This window comes from Phyllopteryx taeniolatus, chromosome 10 (assembly GCF_024500385.1).
Source record: "Phyllopteryx taeniolatus isolate TA_2022b chromosome 10, UOR_Ptae_1.2, whole genome shotgun sequence".
Lineage (NCBI taxonomy): Eukaryota > Metazoa > Chordata > Actinopteri > Syngnathiformes > Syngnathidae > Phyllopteryx > Phyllopteryx taeniolatus.
The window spans coordinates 22,133,710-22,146,194 of record NC_084511.1 but is presented as its reverse complement, the minus strand read 5'-3'; the positions used below and the strand labels follow the sequence as shown (position 1 = coordinate 22,146,194).

The following is a 12,485-nucleotide window of genomic DNA, read 5'->3' as shown; positions in this document are numbered from 1 at the left end:
TATTACTAATTCCAGCGTGTCCCTAATGAGCTGCCAAGTGACTAACGAATTAGAAAACTTCCTGCTCCGATCGTGAACTTTCTCTGTCCTGTTTAATAAAGCCGGAATGTTACGTGTGGTTGACATCGGGAACGCTCTTCCATCTGAATCAATACCACGTGGGAGCTTCCCGTTCTGCTGATTTAGAGACGGGCCTCATCCGGAAAAAGCAGCGTGTCCGACACAAAACCATCGTGTCGGCACTCGGGTTAGCGTGACAGGTCGCCATGTCTGTCATTGCGAATAACTGCTTTCATACGCCATTGGTGGTCCAGTGGTGATGGAGTGGCGGGACGGGGGGAGCAGGGAGGATAGGGAAGGGGGGTGCTTGTCTAATGGCCCACAGGAAGGAGAAGCCATTAGCAAATTAGCCAGTTGCTCCTAATTAAGGTCGTGGCCTGCTGACAAATGCTGGCTGATGACCACAGAGGAAGTCGGGAGTTGATGATGGTGGACGTGTTTGTGTGCGGATGTTTCACCATATGACAAGTGAGGCCTAAAGTCTTCTAAACACACATGCAAATATAATAATTCATGGTCAACGTGGTATAATTTGTTGCAAATAGTTTGGTGACAGAGCTAAAGGGCCAAGTGAGAAGTCAACTGTCAACTGATAGAGTGTAAAAGGGAGTGGCTCTGTTTGATTGACATCAGGTGAAGGAGAGGGACTTTGATGGCTGAATAAAAGATGTGTCTTTGTGTCTAGGTGTGATTGACAGCTTACAAGCCGAGTGCCTGTTGTTGAAGTGTGTCTCTGATTGACGAATTCTGTGCAGCATTTGTGTTTGATTGACAGCCATTTGAAGGGCATATGTCTACACACTCAATTTAATGTGTCTGTAATTGATTGACAGCAGGTGAAAGGGTGTGTCTGTATTTCATTGACAGCGGAGAAGGCGTGTTGCTAAAAAAAAAAAAAAAGTGTGTGTGTTTGATAAATGCTGTGTGGCGTGTCTGTGATTGATTGACAGCAGCTCAAAGGGCGTGTCTAATTTTTGATTGAAAGCACCTTGAAAGTAACAGGTTCATAATTGACCGTAGGTGAAAGGGAGTGACTGCTTGATGACAGATTATAGGGTGTGTCTGTGTTTCATTGACAACCCCTCAAAAGAAATGTGGTTTGATTGACAGCTATTAAAATCTAGTTGATTGACAGTGGATCAAAAAGTGTGTGTGTCAAAGTCGATTGACAGACTTTTAAGTGGGCGTGTCTATGTTTGATTGACAGCCACTTGAAGGAACGTGTCAGTGTTTGATTGACAGCTTCTGTACAGCGTGTCTGTGCTGATTGACAGTAGTTTGGAAGGGCGTGTCTTTGTTTTGATTGACAGCTGCTTGAAGGAATCTGTATTTGATTGACATTCACTGTATTTAATGTGTCCGTACTTGATTGATAGCCTTCTGAAAGTGAGCATTTCTATGTTTGATTGACATTCATTTGAAGGTGTGTCTATATTTGATTGACAGCCACTTACAAGAATGTGTTTGACAATCCGTCAGTGTTTGATTGACATTCTCTTGAAGAAGGTGTGTCTGTTTGATTGATTGACAGTCACTTGAATATGGGCGTGTCTGTGTTTGATTGACAGCAGGAAGATTGTGACTGTAAGAGAACAACGTTGATGAGTTGAAGATTATTTCCAGCACTGAAGTGAGGCTTTGCATTATGTATTCGATGTGCTGCGAGCCTAAATGTGCGCTTTCTCCTCTCAAACGAATGAAAAACAAGGAAAGACAATCACAGAGGGGAAGGAAGCGATCTGTGCGAGTGTTCTCATACGCGCCACATAAGCACACAAATCATTTGACTCTCAAGTGAACCACACCGAGATGAGAGAACGGATGAGAGCGTCTGCGCCGCAACCGAGTGGCGTGATGGAGCTCCTCCAGGACGCCGACGTTCTCGTGAAAACACGCGACACTTGTTTGACGTGTGCTCCGGAAAGCTGTTTAATTGAATCCGTGTGCTACATTGCAGCTCCTTTGATTGCTGGGAGTTAATTGGTGTTGCTTTGTCCTCAGTAGAGAACAGAAGGCTGACACGGGCACACACAAGGACGTAAACACATAGACACATTGGGATGATTGAATGTTGGATGTTGAGATACAGTGGATTTTGGGGTTTGTAATTAATCTGCTCCCAAAAAATGTACTAAAACGAAATTTCATGAAAACCAAAACAATATTTCCCATAGAAAATAATGTAAATCCAATTAATCCATTCCAGAGGCCTAAAAATATTAACCAAAAATACATTTATAGACAATAACTATATTTTACCCTGGGTTCAACTATAGATGTATTCTCTCTCCAATATAATTCCCCCTTTTTGTCACTCAACCCCCAGACCAAAGGAAAATGTCCCAATACATGACGACTGGATGGGCGTCATCTCTGCTGAATCTTCCCTTGAATGCGGCTCTCGGGTTCGTGTCATCGCAGTCCGTATGCGATGGCCACAAATGACTCATCTCCTTTTATCTCCGCTCCTGCAAACAAACACATCCTGCCCAAAAACAGATGCTCTGACCCATACTGTCTTTTACATCCTGTTACATCCTTTAACCACCTTCCCCAACAATGAAATGTTCATTGATCATTCAACCTGGCATTAGTGGAATTTTGAATGCTTGGATTTCAGGATTTTGAAATGTTAATGTATTGCAACGTTAGGATATTGGGCTGTTTGAACGTTAGAATGGATAAAGTGTATGAATATTTGGGAATTGGAATGTTAGGATGTTGAATAAAGTGTAAGAATGCTCTGGTATTAGAATTTTGGGACGTTATATTGAGGTCTCAGAGTTGGAATTGTTGGGATATCACAATGATGCGATGTCAGGATGTTTGAATGTTAGTATAGGACAATGCTGGAATGTTAGAATAGTGTTAGTGTGTCCATAGTGTTGGATGCTGTAATTATGAAATGGTTGAATTTTAGATTCTCATAAATCTTGTATGTTAGCATATTGCAACATTTAGTTATTGGGACGTTGGCATGTTGAATGTCAGAATTCAAGAAGGTTTTATATTATTTAGTTATCTTTTCACTGTCTCTCCCTTTTGTTTTTTTTGTCAATTCCCTTTAAACCTTTGTCCTGTCTGACTGAATTTTCAATAAAAATCCTTCAGAATACGAAGAACCACAGTGGCATCTTAAAAATTCCAGTGTGGTACAGTAAAACTGTTCCGGCATAAAAGTGATACAGATCCTCCTTTCTGCTTGAATAGGACAAAAGAAAAAAAGAAAAAAGGAATTCAAGAAGGTTGGGAATGTTGGGGTCTCAGAGTATTGGGATGACTAACTTAGTTGGATGTTACAATGTTGACTTCTGGAATGCCATAATGCTGAAACGTTAGCATTTTTATATGGGATATTAGCATGTTTTTTGTTGGAATTCTGTACAGTTAGGAATTTTGGAATGATGATTAGAAATCTTGTAATGTTGGGATCTGAGCGTATTGGAATGAGTGGCTCTAGTGGCCATCTCACAATGTTGAATGCTAGAATCTCAGGATGTTTGGAATTTTGGGATATAAGGATGTTGTAATTCTAGAACGTTAATGTGTGGGAATGTGGTTTCAGAGCATTGGGATGGTTGGTATATGGAAATGTTTGCAATTTGCATGTTACGATATTGGGGGTGTTGGTGTAAATGATTTGGTGTCTTGAATGTTGAGTTATTAGTCGTTTGGAATGTTGGGGTCTCAGGTTATTGAATTGATCTGAGATTTGTAATGTAAAGGATGGAATATTGGAAGGTTCTGAATATTGAAGTTTCAGAGCGTTGCCACGAGTGGGACTTTAGAATTATGCGGTGCCAGAATGCTTGAAGTATGGATTTAAAAGTTGGAGAAAGTTTCAAATGTTTGGGTATCCGACTATTGTGAAGGTGCACCATAATGCTACAGTATTGTAATGTTGGTTAGCGAGCCGGAGCGAGATGTGAGCCTCTTAGTAGTTCTTTGACACACAATAATTCCACTAACAAGACCACAAAGGTTGGGTCGGACTTGACATTCCATGTTGAGGTTAGCGGGACAAGGTGGTGCGCCCGTGACGTTCCCCGTCATGCCTTTTCGAGTCGAGTCAAGCCGTTCGTCCCGCGGCGTCGCTTCGGCTCGTTTGTTTGTTTGTTTGTTTGCTAATTATCCACTTTTTTGACACCTGTGCCGACACGTCGGACACGCCACTGCACACCGCCACATGCCCGACACGCACACACATACGCAGCCCCTGGTGTACAATTACTCCTTTTACTATACACCTAACACTCACTGTGTGAAGAGTATCAAACACAACCACAAACGCACACATCTTGGAATATTCGCAAAGCATGACTCCGCCCTGCGCCATGCAGAGTTCACTGTCGAGCCTGCAGAGGTGGCAAAAGTACTCCCACTCTGTACTTAAGTAAAAGTACAGATGCTTGAGTAAAAAAAGAGGTTGTACAGTGGTACATTGGTGTGGTACAGTGGTATATACTGTATACATACATCTATATACAAACGCAAAAACGTATTGGCCCCCTTCTCAGTTTTTTTTTTCTTTTGTGTAGTTTACCTATGGTTTACCCTTTAATGTTTAAGATCATCAAACAAATATAAATACTAGACAAAGATAACTCATGTAAACATAAATCCTGATTTTATTTATTAAGGGAAAAAAATATTCAATGCTACCTGCCCCTTTGTGAAACGTAATTGTCCCCCACACCTAATAACTGGCTGGGTCACCCTCAGTAGTAACAAGTGAACTCAAGCATTTTCTTCAACTGGCAATGGTTTTCGAACATGAACGGCCTTATTGAGGTCATGCCACTGCATTTCAATTGTATTCAACTTTGAATTTGATTGGGCCACTTTTTTTTAAGTTATTCATAAATTGACTTGCTGGTGAGTTTTAGATCATTTTCCAGCTACAGACCCTAAGTACGCTTCAGCTCGAAGTCATAAACATGGCTGAACATTCTCCTTCAGGATTTTCTGGCAAAGAGCAGAATTCATGGCTCCATCAATCACAATAAGCCATCCAGGTCCAGAAGGTGCAAAGCAGCCCCAGACTATCACACAATCACCATGTTTGACTGTTCGTATTATGTTTTTTTTTTCTCAGCTGGAGTGTTACATTTACGCCAGATGCAACAAGACACAAAGCCTCCAAAATGTTGAATTTTCGTCTTGGGTTCCTTTGTGACCTCCTGGATGAGTTGTCACTGTGCTCTCGGGGTAATTGTTTGTATGTTTGTATGTTTTTCGGATGTTGGAATGTTGGGTGTGGTACTTCTATTGATATTTTCAAATAACTGCTGCACGCATTTCCAAAAACATAGTATCCCACTTGCTACCATTCAAACATCCACAACTACAAATATTCAAATGCTTTTGGCATCTCAAAATTCTAAAGTCCGGCAGACACCACCATTCTGACATTCCACCCCGTTGGGATGTTTTAAAATGTATGGCTGAATTTCGAGGAATGAGAATGTTCAGAATGTTGGGACGTGAAAAAACCCCTCCACCCGTGTACTCAACAAAATTTTTGCTGAAGCTGAAGCCATCAATCAGGGACTGGGAATGAATTCAGGAACTCCAAGGCCACTTGCCTCCATGAAAGTAAAATACATTTATGGGTGCGCAAATATTATCCAGCTAAGCATCCATTTTCTTTGCAGCTTATCATCCCATTCAGGGTCACGGGAAGCTAGAGCCCATCCCAGCTGACACCCGGGACCTGTCAATCACAGACAAGACTAACTCATTGACGAAACCATCTGTTCCATGACACTGTTGACTTTTCTGTAGGAAAAAATGGAAAGTCAATTCATTTGTTCCATGGTAAAAGTTGTATTGGGATGTTGCATTGCCAGAAGGAATGGAAATCATGGGACATCAGGATGTTTGAATGTTAGCATATGGCAATGCTGTGATATTGGGAAGTTGGAAGGTTTAACTCATTGACTGGCAGCCGAGTCCCGCATATTGCCAGCTGTTTTAGAACATTTTGACTGATCTTTGTCACGGCAATTATGAGGGAGAGAAATGCCAACAAGTTAGTCGGACAAGTCTGGGCATCTTGCACTCGAACAGAGTATGTACAATGTATGATATAAACAGAGTAGGCTATGTGTCGCAGTAGGTAGTATAAAGTGTCTTGCTCATGAGAAAAGATTACACAGCTCATGGAGTGAATAGTGGACGCTATGTAAAAAAGCAAACAAATATTAGTGACAAATAAGTGGCATGTTTCTTGTCACAAAAGCTTGTTTTCTCTGCTTTCCAGGTCAGAAACCAGTGTTTTTGGTGAAACCAACCCATTCTTCTTCTACTGCTGATTATTAAAGTACGAAAAAAGCTAGAAACAAACTTTTATGGTGACATACCGACATCTAAACCTTTCCGACACGTTGGGCATTTCACTGCTAAAGTTGATGCCATCAATCAGGTTTCGTATGTACTGTATATATATATATATAATGAAAAACAAATCTAAGTGAAAAGTAAGTGCGCGACTGGGCAGCAGAGTCTCAACTGAGAACCGATAACACCTGCAGTGCGACAGGAAGCTATTTTCCCAGCAAAAAGAAAAGGTCCTTTTGACCAGGTCAGCGTCGCCATGGGGGCTCTAGCGGAAGAGACCAGAAGATGAAGGGATGGCGCATGAGATACATATATATGGCCTGATTAAAAAAAAAATCGGCAGCGGAATGACGGACAGCGGCGTGTCGCCTGAAATGGAAGCAGCGACTTCATATTCCCTAACTGACCCTGCTTAGGATCCATGCGAGCACTCACAAAGACAGACTAATTGCCGCCACTGATTGGCTCCTGCTAGAATTCCAGCTGCCACCGAAGGTCAACTCTTGCACCTTCATCTCACATCTTGTCATCTTTCCACAGGCTCACATTTCCCAGATAACAGACACCCTCACCACATGGGTGTGTGTGGCTTCTTGGATCAATACTACATCTTCCAAGTAAATTGGTGGTACCTTATATCTTTTTAGATTAACTTTCAGATGTAGTGACATTTGGGATATTTGAATTTGGGGGTGTTGGAATTTTGGGAAATCAAATGCAAGTATGGTTTATGTGCACTAGGTTTCAGGACCTACTTCCGATCTCGCCAGTCATTGGCAAATTAGTTTCTGGTTGATTTCCTGCTCCAATCATAACAACAGGAAAATGAAAGGACAGAAAAACTTAAGTCCGTTCATTTTCCCTATGTTGTGAATGGAGACACCATACACCATACCTCTCCATTTTCTTTTTCCAAATATGTAACGGTTAATCATGTCGGAGGCCTTTTTCATGTCAACGAAAATACCCACTGCATATTTTCTTTTATCAATGCATCATGTTATCTCTTCCACTAGGTCTATTAGAGCCTTTGGAGTAGATCTAGATCAGATCAGACATGTCAAGCTCCCGGCCCGTGGGCCACTTCCGGCCCATGTAGGGCAGGATCAATTTGAAATCAGCATGACATTGGTCCGCGCAACAGCACCATCCCAATCATTTCCATCAATTCGTCCAACATGAGTGTGTGACCTCATAATTGTGCTTCTTGAAAAATGGTAAAAAATTCCCATAAACACAGGCTTCCCAGAAGAGTTGGAGCTATTATAGCTGCAAAAGGTGGACCGACATCATACTGAACCCTATGGACTAGGAATGGGAAGTTCATATGTGAGTTAAGGCAGGTGAGCAAATACTTTTGGCAATATATTTTTTTTTTTTTTTTTTAAGGTGCTCATTGATGTAAACGTGTGCACCCTTTAATTTTCTTCCCTGACTAAGTGGAGCCAAACGTTCGATGTAAGAATGTACCGTTTGTAAATGGGATGCCACGGTGTTTAAAAGTTAGCATTTCGCTAAATTGGGATATAGGGGTGTTTTTATATTGGATTTTGAGATTCTAGTAGGTTTAAGGCCTGTTGTGATGTTACAATGTTGAAAGCCAGACTGTTTGAATGTTAGCATATAGCAAGGTTGGGGATGTTGGGATGTTTATAGTTGGAAAGATGTTTATAAGTTGGAAAAGTCACCTATTAACGGGGACACTCTATGGGCTGAAACATGTGCCAGCAGGAACTGAATTTGAATCATTTATATTTGAATTAAAATTTCCACACTTGTATAATTGCATTAAAAATTAGAATTTGAAAAACATAATTTGAATTTGCATTGTTTAATTTTAAACATTGCATTTAAAAACTGAATCAGAATACTATCATTTGAAATTGAATTTATTAGTGTGGACTATGTTCAAAAGGAAGGACCTTTTTATCTCTTTCTGACCATATGATGTATTCCACAAAGGTTAAGGAAAGGCAGTATGAAGGTTAAAATACTGTTGCTGGTTAGAAATTTTTTACTTTCCGGAGAGTCAATATGTCACGTGATTAAAAAAAACTAAGGCGCTGATTGGCCAACGAGGAGATCTGTGGATCGCCGATCGATTGCTATTGCTTACAGTACCCGCATGTCTGTCACAGCTAATTTGAAATTGAATTTGTCCAACTGAATCTCAAGTAATCAAACTGAATTTCAAGATATGTAATTTGAATTTTCATTGCAGATAAGAAATTCTTACATTCACTTAAAAATTTATTAGACTTCAGTTCCAAACCAATACATCCCATTTCAAATTATGCAATTCAGATTCAGATTCAGTTTTTAAATGCAATGATACAAATTAAACAATACAAATTCAAATTATGTTTTTCAAATTCATTTTTTTAATGCAATTATTCAAGCGTAGAAATTCAAATTCAAATATAAATTATTCAAATTCAGTTATTGCTGGCACATATTTCAGCCCATAACACTCTTTTAGATTTTGAGCTTTTCCTGGATAAATAAAGGAATAAGTAAAAAATATAAGGAAGCTTGGAATGTTTGGACATGATAATTGGGTTTAAAAAAATACCACACCCAAACATGACATCATCACATATGACATCATATTACCTCAAATTGTGGAAAAATTTAATGTCATTTAGGAAGAGGACATCCTCCGCTGCCTCCAGAAGAAGAAAAAGATAAAGAAAAAGAAGAGCTGATAACCTACTGATCCCTCGTCACTTCTCAACAAGGTCACCTAATCCTCCAGGTGAAAGTTGGCGCAGAAATACAACGTGCAGAGGATTAACGTCTTAGAGGCTGAACAAGAAGAAGAAGAATGGCGACGATGGCGGTCTGGACTGACAGAATTTACTGTGACGGACGCGGACATATTGTTTGGACAACAACACTGTTTTATTGCCACATGTGACGTTAGTGTTTGTCTATTTTTAGACCAGAACGCTATTGATTTTCAGTGACATCACATACTGTACAAGAGGCCGGAGGAAACTGAGGTCTTATCAATACAGAATACCAATTGGAAGCACATGTTACAACAATGTATTTTTGGGTATCATTAGCTGCTTATGTATATCTTGCTGTATTTTATCTGTATGATTTGTTGCTTAGAGGTATCATCACACAAGACATATCTAATTTATATTAATTAATACATGAATAATATTTAACTTAAAATAAGTAATAAATACATAATTTATGTTAACTTTTTAAATAAAAGACATATCCTTTATTAATTATTAACTAAGACAAATATAACATTTTAAATTGTTTATATCTTATCTCTCAGAGAGGACTCACCGTGTAATGCATGGTAATGTGACATCTGAGGATGGTAGCAGAGTCCCGCAGAGATCTGGACTCGGCCCTCTTTTGTTCAGTATTTATATGTTGCCACTTGACGATATTATTTGCAAATATAAGATTAGTTTTCACTGTTATACCAACCGTACCCAACTATAAATGCCACTAAAACAAACTAAACCACATGATTGCTGGAATCTGGAGACATATCTCATTAAGATTAAACCATGGATTTCCTTCTGAGCAGTTGATAATTGGCCTTGCCAGTCACAGGCACTTGTTTAAGTACACCTCTCTGAGTTTTGATAAAAGTGCCATTACTCAAAGTGACTCACGCAAAAAAAATAAAAAATCTCAGTGTTATAGTTCACTCAACTCTTACCTTTAAAACGCACATTATGAATATTACCAAAACAGTTTTTTCATCTTCGCAATATTGCTAAAATACAGCTCAACCTAACCCTAGTGATGCAGAGAACATAGTCCATGCATTTATTATGCTTCACCTCAACTGCTGTAACGTACTGCTCTCTGGTCTTCCCATGTCGAGTATTGCAATTAGTACAAAACGCTGCAGCAAGACTTTTGACAAGGACAATAAGGTTTGATCATATTACTCTGATACTGGTCAACTTGCATTGGCGTTCCATTCACGATATGCGATTTTAAGGTTTTGTTATTTACTAATAAAATATTATATGGCACCCTCCTATCTTGCTGACTTTGTGGTACAGTATGTTACATCCCGAAACCTACATTCACAACATGCTGGTCTTTTGGTGACTCCAAGAGCCAGAAAGAAGTCAGCAGTCTCGAGAGCATTTTCTATTCAGGCTCCGGTACTCTTGAATGCACTACCCATGGATATTAGAGCTGCTACCTCACTAGAAATGTGTGAATCTCGATTTAAGACTCATTTTTACACTTTGGCATTTAGTTAAAACACACACAGGCCTGTTGTACTGCCTCTTCCTCTGCCTCTATACCTGAAAGGTATTATTGGACAAGAATTGCATTTCAATTACAGTATTTTGTTAAATACATTAACAATATTTAAATGAAATAAAATCATTAAATGCTTCTCATAAAATAAAATAAAAATATATGCATTCTTGCATAGAACAAATATCCTTATTCATTAAAATGCACATTTAAAAACACTTACAGTATGTTTAGATTTTTTGGTTTTATTTTGTAGCTTAAAGTCACAAGACAAGAGTTATATTAAAATTATAATAATATATTAATTTGAATTTTGAAAATATACAAATGAGACATATTTAATAATAGAAAAACCCTTATTTTAAAACTAATATGAAATTAATAAAATTAAATGTAATTATAAATCATGTAAGAAATATGTTGCAAATATCCCATATCTGTTTACATAAATGTAAAATTTCATAAATATTTAAATGCCTTCCTTCACAAAGAAAATAAACAATAATAATAATAATAATAATAATAATGCTATGTTGACCCCCTTACATTTAAACAAGGCCTTTAAAATATTAAGAGACAGTTCTTAGTATTACCCATCAGTTGTCGTGACAGTCATTATAATACTATATTTCTAATTATGTACAAATTTAATTAAAACTCTGACTGTCATGAAAATGTTGGTGTTTACCAGTACCACAACACTAACAGTGTCAATTATAATGATCTTTTCACAGCCGGGTAAAGTGAATACTGTAGATGGATGGATGGATGAACAGTGTACACGCAATAGGTGTACCTAATGAAGTGTCTTGTCAGTACAGTATTGCCCCCAGTGGTCCATTAGTGCACCTGTGTTGCGTTGAAGAGAGTCGGGTGGGAGTTGCGCCTTTGTTGAAAGCTGAGACAAGCACCACAGAAGGGCAGAGTTGAACCTCTGAACCCTGGTGGGACACCCACGCCAAGGCCGCCAAGGCCTCCAACGCCACGGCCATCACTGCTCTGGGAGGGAACAAATGAGTCAGTGAGCGAGGGCGAAACAGAAAGTCTATATATACACCTGTGTCTATTTTTGATACTTAAACTCATGTTACGAAGGGAGTTGTGTGTGTAGACGCACCCGCATCTCATTCCTTGCACCTTTGTCCCTATTTAAAGTCATGTTAGTCATTTAAAGTCATGTTACAAAGGTACTATATGCACGTGTCTATATGCGCCTGTGTCTCTCTTTCTTTAAGATGTTAAAAACAGGGTTGTGTGTCTATTTTAACTCTTTCTTTGATGTTTTTAAAAGTTATTTTACGAAGGGAGTTGCATGACTATATGCGCCTGTGTCTTTTTATTTTTTTATTTTATTTTTTTGCAAAAATGAAATAATAATCTAATCCCACTATTCGCTAATTTGTTTTATTTGTTTTTTTAATTTGTTGATCACTGTGAAACTTTTCAGGAGCCATTGCTAACCATTCGTGACCGTTTCATGGAGACAAACTACGGGACACTCTCCGATTAATTTCAGGTTGAAAAGCGGAGCACTTTGAACAATCATGCTGAAATATTTATTTTTCTCATTTTGCCCAAAAAGCTTTTTTTGTTTGTGGTTTCCCTGCGGTGGCAGCTAATTGCACACTAGCTTCCTTTGTGCCACATCGCTTACAAGGCCGCCGCTGCCGTGGACCTACCAGGTCTGCCGCCACACTTGTCCTGTAAATATTACATGAGCAGCGAAGTGAGCATTGTTGTTCTTTTTGCCGCATCAACAATTTATCGCGTCTAAGTGAGGTGCACCATGGGAATGGAGTGAGTACGAATGGGAGAGAGATGAGACGCAAATGTGG

At 39.1% G+C, this 12,485-nt stretch overlaps 2 long non-coding RNA genes across 4 annotated transcripts in view; one reads left to right on the top strand and one right to left on the bottom strand.

The window, feature by feature from the left end:
- The first annotated feature begins 2,651 nt into the window (after positions 1-2,651).
- Positions 2,652-10,770, top strand: LOC133485062 (uncharacterized). Of its 3 annotated transcripts, none has more exons than XR_009790583.1 (3): positions 2,652-6,382; positions 6,940-7,742; positions 9,045-10,770. It is a non-coding gene; the product is annotated as an uncharacterized LOC133485062 (long non-coding RNA). The 3 variants fall into 3 exon arrangements; XR_009790585.1 differs by having other exon boundaries at positions 2,652-7,016; positions 7,416-7,742; XR_009790584.1 differs by having other exon boundaries at positions 2,652-7,530; positions 7,640-7,742.
- Positions 10,771-11,020: 250 nt separating this feature from the next.
- LOC133484929 (uncharacterized) overlaps positions 11,021-12,485 on the bottom strand; it is a 42,888-nt gene continuing 41,423 nt past the window's right edge. Inside the window, exon 4 of the long non-coding RNA XR_009790541.1 lies at positions 11,021-11,649. This is a non-coding gene — a long non-coding RNA (uncharacterized LOC133484929). The remainder of the gene's footprint in view (positions 11,650-12,485) is intronic.